Source organism: Triticum aestivum, chromosome 7D (genome assembly GCF_018294505.1).
Source record: "Triticum aestivum cultivar Chinese Spring chromosome 7D, IWGSC CS RefSeq v2.1, whole genome shotgun sequence".
NCBI classification, from domain to species: Eukaryota; Viridiplantae; Streptophyta; class Magnoliopsida; order Poales; family Poaceae; genus Triticum; species Triticum aestivum.
Window position 1 is genome coordinate 62,137,530 of NC_057814.1, and position 8,888 is coordinate 62,146,417.

General features: G+C 46.0%; 3 long non-coding RNA genes across 4 annotated transcripts; all 3 read right to left on the bottom strand.

Moving 5' to 3' along the window:
- Positions 1 to 85: 85 nt before the first annotated feature.
- Positions 86 to 3,196, bottom strand: LOC123170227 (uncharacterized). Its single transcript, XR_006485104.1, has 7 exons — positions 3,069 to 3,196; positions 1,572 to 2,995; positions 1,405 to 1,483; positions 797 to 949; positions 638 to 687; positions 411 to 466; positions 86 to 337 (listed from the first exon to the last, which is right to left on the bottom strand). It is a non-coding gene; the product is annotated as an uncharacterized lncRNA (long non-coding RNA).
- Positions 3,197 to 3,219: 23 nt separating this feature from the next.
- On the bottom strand, positions 3,220 to 5,210 carry LOC123170429 (uncharacterized). Its single transcript, XR_006485217.1, has 4 exons — positions 4,230 to 5,210; positions 4,063 to 4,141; positions 3,455 to 3,607; positions 3,220 to 3,345 (listed from the first exon to the last, which is right to left on the bottom strand). It is a non-coding gene; the product is annotated as an uncharacterized lncRNA (long non-coding RNA).
- Positions 5,211 to 5,390: 180 nt separating this feature from the next.
- Positions 5,391 to 7,969, bottom strand: LOC123170529 (uncharacterized). Of its 2 annotated transcripts, XR_006485244.1 has the most exons (6): positions 6,892 to 7,969; positions 6,725 to 6,803; positions 6,116 to 6,268; positions 5,957 to 6,006; positions 5,727 to 5,782; positions 5,391 to 5,653 (listed from the first exon to the last, which is right to left on the bottom strand). It is a non-coding gene; the product is annotated as an uncharacterized lncRNA (long non-coding RNA). The 2 variants fall into 2 exon arrangements; XR_006485245.1 differs by lacking the exons at positions 6,725 to 6,803; positions 6,892 to 7,969 and adding an exon at positions 6,423 to 6,712.
- Between the last annotated feature and the right edge of the window lie 919 nt (positions 7,970 to 8,888).

Here is an 8,888-nt window from a genome sequence, read left to right on the forward strand (position 1 = left end):
GGATGGGCAGAAGGCTAGGTTACCTCCACTGGAACGGCTGCCTTTTATACGCCCGGATGCGAAATGACGAAAATGCCCTCGGCGGGACACGAAAATAACAGGCGGTGGCACGAGCGATTTAAAGGCGACGTCTTATTAATTTGCATCTGTTACAAAGCATAAGCCTCGACACAGCTCCATATATGCTATCAGAAATGGCCTGACAAACAGTAGTTTTGTCGACAACAAAGATTTGAACTATTGATTGCACAGTTCCTAGTAGAGTTTATGCTACCTTAAATCCCAGAATTTTAGGCCATCCTCTCCAGTAGTGACAAGGGTGTTTGTGTTTTCCTCACTGTCAAAATGATATGGGTCAGACTCAGTGTTTACCCTTTGGAAGGGAATAGAAGTATAACACAACTTAGTACCTTACATATATATCGTGCCCACGAGAGGGCTCTGGTGGGAACAGATTCAACAGTACCTTAACCAGAAAAGCTAGTTAATATAACACACAAACAAAAAAATAACAGATATGCAGTACAGGAAATCCAACTGTTTGCTCTTTAGCATGTGAAAGTAAGCAGTTCCTGAGTCAGACATGTCATCTGAATGGCATAAGTGATAGAAAACTATGGAAAGGGAGATAACAAACCATTAAAATGTCTTCTGACGGCAAGTTTGTGGAGACCTCCATAAAGCAACCTGGAAACATCAAAATCCAACCATGAACTCAGTATGGCACGTTCTAACAAAACTGGGCAGTCATCGGATTTAAACTAAGAAAATAATTTTGTACATGCAAAAAAGATACCGTTCCATCATGACATCCTTCCAGTATCATATCATGAGGAGAAGATGACTAATGAACAATCAAGGGAATGGTGTTTGCCATTACAAAGATGGCGCAAGTGCTCCTATAAGCCGCACAGCTGGTTTGCAACTGCACTCACTTGGTTGATTAAACCTGAAAGTTTTTTGCAATAACCTGGATTAGTCATGCTATACATGAATAATGCAATTATTATCCGACTTTAGTTAACTCCAAATTCTGTACCAGCACAAAGAATCTATGAGCCGAAAGAGTTTAGTCTACTGGCCATAAAGGAACAGGCACGGACCGAAGCAACTGACAGAAGCTCTTTCTTGCAGGCATGGCACGTCACACATTTGTTCATTACTTCATGTAACTGAGGCCCAAAAGGACAATAAGCTGACTTGTATTTTACTTATGACACTCCCTCTCAACAAATACAAGGAGAAGAATTGCACATAAGTAATATAACGGGGAGGAGAAAATAATCAAGATATATAGATTCTGAAGGAGAAGCAGCCAATATAAAAGTAATACAAGCATTCCCCTAGTGAAAAGCACAAACAACATGGTAAACATAAAGAAGGGGAGGATCGAGCAGAACACACCTCCACCGAACCGAAGCAGCGGTTGATCAACAACAGGAACCGCAAGCTCGCAGATCCACCAACCTAGCAGATCCTAGACCTTGCAGAACAAGGGCAGACATAGTAAGCACTAAGCAGCAACCTAGGCGACGAATGAAACCACATGAGGAGGAGCAAGAAGAACATACCTTAAGTACAGGCCGTGGGTCTCTTATTTCTTTTATTTTTCAATGCCTGCAATAAAAAAATGATGGGATAATGAGCAGCTAAAAATCAGATAATGTGTAGACTAAAGACTTCATATTGCCTAGCATGAGCACAAATAGAAATATATCAATGCCTGCAATAAAAAATGATGCTACATGAAGAAAAACAACAGAAAGATTGTGAAACCAAAGTATAACGAGAATTATACTTGCATTTCATCAAACAGGTAGTGTGTATTTAATTCATACAATAGTGTTGGACACATCCCTCCACGAAATACTCTTCCTGTGTCCCTTCTCTGCCGCCAAATCCATGTCCAAACCACCAAAATCAGCAAACATACACATTCTCATCCTATATGTTGTCTATTCAACAAGGAAATTAAATCTTGGACTCACCAAATTTCTCAGAGAACGAAAGTAATCCAACCAAATACACTGGATGTATACAGAGATCATGCCTATTCTTCTTCTTCTCCTACAAGAGCACAACAATAACAGAGGAGGGGTTGGAGCCGGCCATGGTTGGGACTTGGAAGACGAAGGAGGCCCGTGGGGAGTGATCTGAGAGCGCCTCATCCGTCCATCGGCAGCAACAACAGCATACGAACCGGATCCTCTGCCGCCTTGGCTCGTCGCCTTGCAGCCTCACCCGCCCCCACTGCCATCGCCAGGAGATGCCGCCGCAGTGTTCTCCTCCGGCCAGAGGTGACGAGGAGAGAGGATGTGTGAGGAGGAGAGATAGGGGTGGTGGCGGCAGCGGATCGAGAGGATGAATGGGGAAGGAGAGACTGCGAGCGCCATGGCCATGGCCGTCACCTGACCCGCTCGCTCTCCCTCTCCTCTTCCCTTCCCGTCGCCTGACCCGCTCGCTCTCCCTCTTCTCTTCCTTCCCTTCCCTTCTGAAAACGGGAGGGGGGAGGTTGCGGGCGGAGGCTGGCCGGAGGAGACGGGCGCGAGCGGCGGCGGCTGGCCGGGTGGAGGAGACGACGGCGGCGGGGCAGGGAGGCGGGCGCGGTCTAGCTAGGGTTTGGAGGGAGAGAGAGGAGAGGGGCGCGGCGCGAGTGCGGGATGGGCAGAAGGCTAGGTTACCTCCACTGGAACGGCTGCCTTTTATACGCCCGGATGCGAAATGACGAAAATGCCCTCGGCGGGACACGAAAATAACAGGCGGTGGCACGAGCGATTTAAAGGCGACGTCTTATTAATTTGCATCTGTTACAAAGCATAAGCCTCGACACAGCTCCATATATGCTATCAGAAATGGCCTGACAAACAGTAGTTTTGTCGACAACAAAGATTTGAACTATTGATTGCACAGTTCCTAGTAGAGTTTATGCTACCTTAAATCCCAGAATTTTAGGCCATCCTCTCCAGTAGTGACAAGGGTGTTTGTGTTTTCCTCACTGTCAAAATGATATGGGTCAGACTCAGTGTTTACCCTTTGGAAGGGAATAGAAGTATAACACAACTTAGTACCTTACATATATATCGTGCCCACGAGAGGGCTCTGGTGGGAACAGATTCAACAGTACCTTAACCAGAAAAGCTAGTTAATATAACACACAAACAAAAAAATAACAGATATGCAGTACAGGAAATCCAACTGTTTGCTCTTTAGCATGTGAAAGTAAGCAGTTCCTGAGTCAGACATGTCATCTGAATGGCATAAGTGATAGAAAACTATGGAAAGGGAGATAACAAACCATTAAAATGTCTTTTGACGGCAAGTTTGTGGAGACCTCCATAAAGCAACCTGGAAACATCAAAATCCAACCATGAACTCAGTATGGCACGTTCTAACAAAACTGGGCAGTCATCGGATTTAAACTAAGAAAATAATTTTGTACATGCAAAAAAGATACCGTTCCATCATGACATCCTTCCAGTATCATATCATGAGGAGAAGATGACTAATCAACAATCAAGGGAATGGTGTTTGCCATTACAAAGATGGCGCAAGTGCTCCTATAAGCCGCACAGCTGGTTTGCAACTGCACTCACTTGGTTGATTAAACCTGAAAGTTTTTTGCAATAACCTGGATTATTCATGCTATACATGAATAATGCAATTATTATCCGACTTTAGTTAACTCCAAATTCTGTACCAGCACAAAGAATCTATGAGCCGAAAGAGTTTAGTCTACTGGCCATAAAGGAACAGGCACGGACCGAAGCAACTGACAGAAGCTCTTTCTTGCAGGCATGGCACGTCACACATTTGTTCATTACTTCATGTAACTGAGGCCCAAAAGGACAATAAGCTGACTTGTATTTTACTTATGACACTCCCTCTCAACAAATACAAGGAGAAGAATTGCACATAAGTAATATAACGGGGAGGAGAAAATAATCAAGATATATAGATTCTGAAGGAGAAGCAGCCAATATAAAAGTAATACAAGCATTCCCCTAGTGAAAAGCACAAACAACATGGTAAACATAAAGAAGGGGAGGATCGAGCAGAACACACCTCCACCGAACCGAAGCAGCGGTTGATCAACAACAGGAACCGCAAGCTCGCAGATCCACCAACCTAGCAGATCCTAGACCTTGCAGAACAAGGGCAGACATAGTAAGCACTAAGCAGCAACCTAGGCGACGAATGAAACCACATGAGGAGGAGCAAGAAGAACATACCTTAAGTACAGGCCGTGGGTCTCTTATTTCTTTTATTTTTCAATGCCTGCAATAAAAAAATGATGGGATAATGAGCAGCTAAAAATCAGATAATGTGTAGACTAAAGACTTCATATTGCCTAGCATGAGCACAAATAGAAATATATCAATGCCTGCAATAAAAAATGATGCTACATGAAGAAAAACAACAGAAAGATTGTGAAACCAAAGTATAACGAGAATTATACTTGCATTTCATCAAACAGGTAGTGTGTATTTAATTCATACAATAGTGTTGGACACATCCCTCCACGAAATACTCTTCCTGTGTCCCTTCTCTGCCGTCAAATCCATGTCCAAACCACCAAAATCAGCAAACATACACATTCTCATCCTATATGTTGTCTATTCAACAAGGAAATTAAATCTTGGACTCACCAAATTTCTCAGAGAACGAAAGTAATCCAACCAAATACACTGGATGTATACAGAGATCATGCCTATTCTTCTTCTTCTCCTACAGGAGCACAACAATAACAGAGGAGGGGTTGGAGCCGGCCATGGTTGGGACTTGGAAGACGAAGGAGGCCCGTGGGGAGTGATCTGAGAGCGCCTCATCCGTCCATCGGCAGCAACAACAGCATACGAACCGGATCCTCTGCCGCCTTGGCTCGTCGCCTTGCAGCCTCACCCGCCCCCACTGCCATCGCCAGGAGATGCCGCCGCAGTGTTCTCCTCCGGCCAGAGGTGACGAGGAGAGAGGATGTGTGAGGAGGAGAGATAGGGGTGGCGACGGCAGCGGATCGAGAGGATGAATGGGGAAGGAGAGACTGCGAGCGCCATGGCCATGGCCGTCACCTGACCCGCTCGCTCTCCCTCTCCTCTTCCCTTCCCGTCGCCTGACCCGCTCGCTCTCCCTCTTCTCTTCCTTCCCTTCCCTTCTGAAAACGGGAGGGGGGAGGTTGCGGGCGGAGGCTGGCCGGAGGAGACGGGCGCGAGCGGCGGCGGCTGGCCGGGTGGAGGAGACGGCGGCGGCGGGGCAGGGAGGCGGGCGCGGTCTAGCTAGGGTTTGGAGGGAGAGAGAGGAGAGGGGCGCGGCGCGAGTGCGGGATGGGCAGAAGGCTAGGTTACCTCCACTGGAACGGCTGCCTTTTATACGCCCGGATGCGAAATGACGAAAATGCCCTCGGCGGGACACGAAAATAACAGGCGGTGGCACGAGCGATTTAAAGGCGACGTCTTATTAATTTGCATCTGTTACAAAGCATAAGCCTCGACACAGCTCCATATATGCTATCAGAAATGGCCTGACAAACAGTAGTTTTGTCGACAACAAAGATTTGAACTATTGATTGCACAGTTCCTAGTAGAGTTTATGCTACCTTAAATCCTAGAATTTTAGGCCATCCTCTCAAGTAGTGACAAGGGTGTTTGTGTTTTCCTCACTGTCAAAATGATATGGGTCAGACTCAGTGTTTACCCTTTGGAAGGGAATAGAAGTATAACACAACTTAGTACCTTACATATATATCGTGCCCACGAGAGGGCTCTGGTGGGAACAGATTCAACAGTACCTTAACCAGAAAAGCTAGTTAATATAACACACAAACAAAAAAAAAATAAGAGATATGCAGTACAGGAAATCCAATTGTTTGCTCTTTAGCATGTGAAAGTAGGCAGTTCCTGAGTCAGACATGTCATCTGAATGGCATAAGTGATAGAAAACTATGGAAAGGGAGATAACAAACCATTAAAATGTCTTCTGACGGCAAGTTTGTGGAGACCTCCATAAAGCAACCTGGAAACATCAAAATCCAACCATGAACTCAGTATGGCACGTTCTAACAAAACTGGGCAGTCATCGGATTTAAACTAAGAAAATAATTTTGTACATGCAAAAAAGATACCGTTCCATCATGACATCCTTCCAGTATCATATCATGAGGAGAAGATGACTAATGAACAATCAAGGGAATGGTGTTTGCCATTACAAAGATGGCGCAAGTGCTCCTATAAGCCTCACAGCTGGTTTGCAACTGCACTCACTTGGTTGATTAAACCTGAAAGTTTTTTGCAATAACCTGGATTAGTCATGCTATACATGAATAATGCAATTATTATCCGACTTTAGTTAACTCCAAATTCTGTACCAGCACAAAGAATCTATGAGCCGAAAGAGTTTAGTCTACTGGCCATAAAGGAACAGGCACGGACCGAAGCAACTGACAGAAGCTCTTTCTTGCAGGCATGGCACGTCACACATTTGTTCATTACTTCATGTAACTGAGGCCCAAAAGGACAATAAGCTGACTTGTATTTTACTTATGACACTCCCTCTCAACAAATACAAGGAGAAGAATTGCACATAAGTAATATAACGGGGAGGAGAAAATAATCAAGATATATAGATTCTGAAGGAGAAGCAGCCAAGATAAAAGTAATACAAGCATTCCCCTAGTGAAAAGCACAAACAACCATGGTAAACATAAAGAAGGGGAGGATCAAGCAGAACACACCTCCACCGAACCGAAGCAGCGGTTGATCAACAACAGGAACCGCAAGCTCGCAGATCCACCAACCTAGCAGATCCTAGACCTTGCAGAACAAGGGCAGACATAGTAAGCACTAAGCAGCAACCTAGGCGACGAATGAAACCACATGAGGAGGAGCAAGAAGAACATACCTTAAGTACAGGCCGTGGGTCTCTTATTTCTTTTATTTTTCAATGCCTGCAATAAAAAAAATGATGGGATAATGAGCAGCTAAAAATCAGATAATGTGTAGACTAAAGACTTCATATTGCCTAGCATGAGCACAAATAGAAATATATCAATGCCTGCAATAAAAAATGATGCTACATGAAGAAAAACAATAGAAAGATTGTGAAACCAAAGTATAACGAGAATTATACTTGCATTTCATCAAACAGGTAGTGTGTATTTAATTCATACGATAGTGTTGGACACATCCCTCCACGAAATACTCTTCCTGTGTCCCTTCTCTGCCGTCAAATCCATGTCCAAACCACCAAAATCAGCAAACGTACACATTCTCATCCTATATGTTGTCTATTCAACAAGGAAATTAAATCTTGGGCTCACCAAATTTCTCAGAGAACGAAAGTAATCCAACCAAATACACTGGATGTATACAGAGATCATGCCTATTCTTCTTCTTCTCCTACAGGAGCACAACAATAACAGAGGAGGGGTTGGAGCCGGCCATGGTTGGGACTTGGAAGACGAAGGAGGCCCGTGGGGAGTGATCTGAGAGCGCCTCATCCGTCCATCGGCAGCAACAACAGCATACGAACCGGATCCTCTGCCGCCTTGGCTCGTCGCCTTGCAGCCTCACCCGCCCCCACTGCCATCGCCAGGAGATGCCACCGCAGTGTTCTCCTCCGGCCAGAGGTGACGAGGAGAGAGGATGTGTGAGGAGGAGAGATAGGGGTGGCGACGGCAGCGGATCGAGAGGATGAATGGGGAAGGAGAGACTGCGAGCGCCATGGCCATGGCCGTCACCTGACCCGCTCGCTCTCCCTCTCCTCTTCCCTTCCCGTCGCCTGACCCGCTCGCTCTCCCTCTTCTCTTCCTTCCCTTCCCTTCTGAAAACGGGAGGGGGGAGGTTGCGGGCGGAGGCTGGCCGGAGGAGACGGGCGCGAGCGGCGGCGGCTGGCCGGGTGGAGGAGACGACGGCGGCGGGGCAGGGAGGCGGGCGCGGTCTAGCTAGGGTTTGGAGGGAGAGAGAGGAGAGGGGCGCGGCGCGAGTGCGGGATGGGCAGAAGGCTAGGTTACCTCCACTGGAACGGCTGCCTTTTATACGCCCGGATGCGAAATGACGAAAATGCCCTCGGCGGGACACGAAAATAACAGGCGGTGGCACGAGCGATTTAAAGGCGACGTGGCTGCCTTCGTTGTGACTACCACTCTAGCAGGGTTTATATGTTCAATGCTCTTCAGCAACTGCTTTTGCACGGTAGAGTTAAGCTTAGAGCGGCTTACGGAAACTGTCCAGGCTACTATCTTGAGTGTTCGTGTTGACGAACAGGGGCCATGGCCTTTTGAATATGGCGGACGGATTATGTGCTCCTCGCCACCACACGAAGTTAAGGACCCCCTATCCAAGCAAGTTGTTCTGGTTGATTCTCATAGTTTCGAAGGTGGGGAAATGCCAATGGGCACAGCCGGTTACATTGATCTGTCATGGCGTGTTGTTTCTGTAAAATTGGAAGACAGCCTGCAATTTGTCATACAAGCCTACTCGCAGTCTGGTGCTATTGCTAGACAAAGTAGTGTCACGTTCAGGACCAAATATTGCAACGTTAGCCGAGGCATATGCAAGATTGGTGACTCTGTGGTGGAGATTACTATTGCTTGGTCCCATATTGTTAAGCACAAGAGGGAAATCCACCTAGAAGGTCACGTTTGATGCTTCCTGTATTGCGTTGATGTTTTTTTCTCGAAAGGGTATTGCGTTGATGTTATGGACTATGATACCCTTTACCAAGTTGTATCTGTTTTTACCTCACATGTGGTTTAGGAAGCTGCGGAAACTTTTTTTGTAGTAGTATCGATTAGCTAAGTGACCAATGTTATCCGAATATTTTTGTGCATGTGTATTATAATTTCTTACTATGCTGTGTGAAGTAGATTCAGCAGCCATGTTGTACAAATAGTCTGT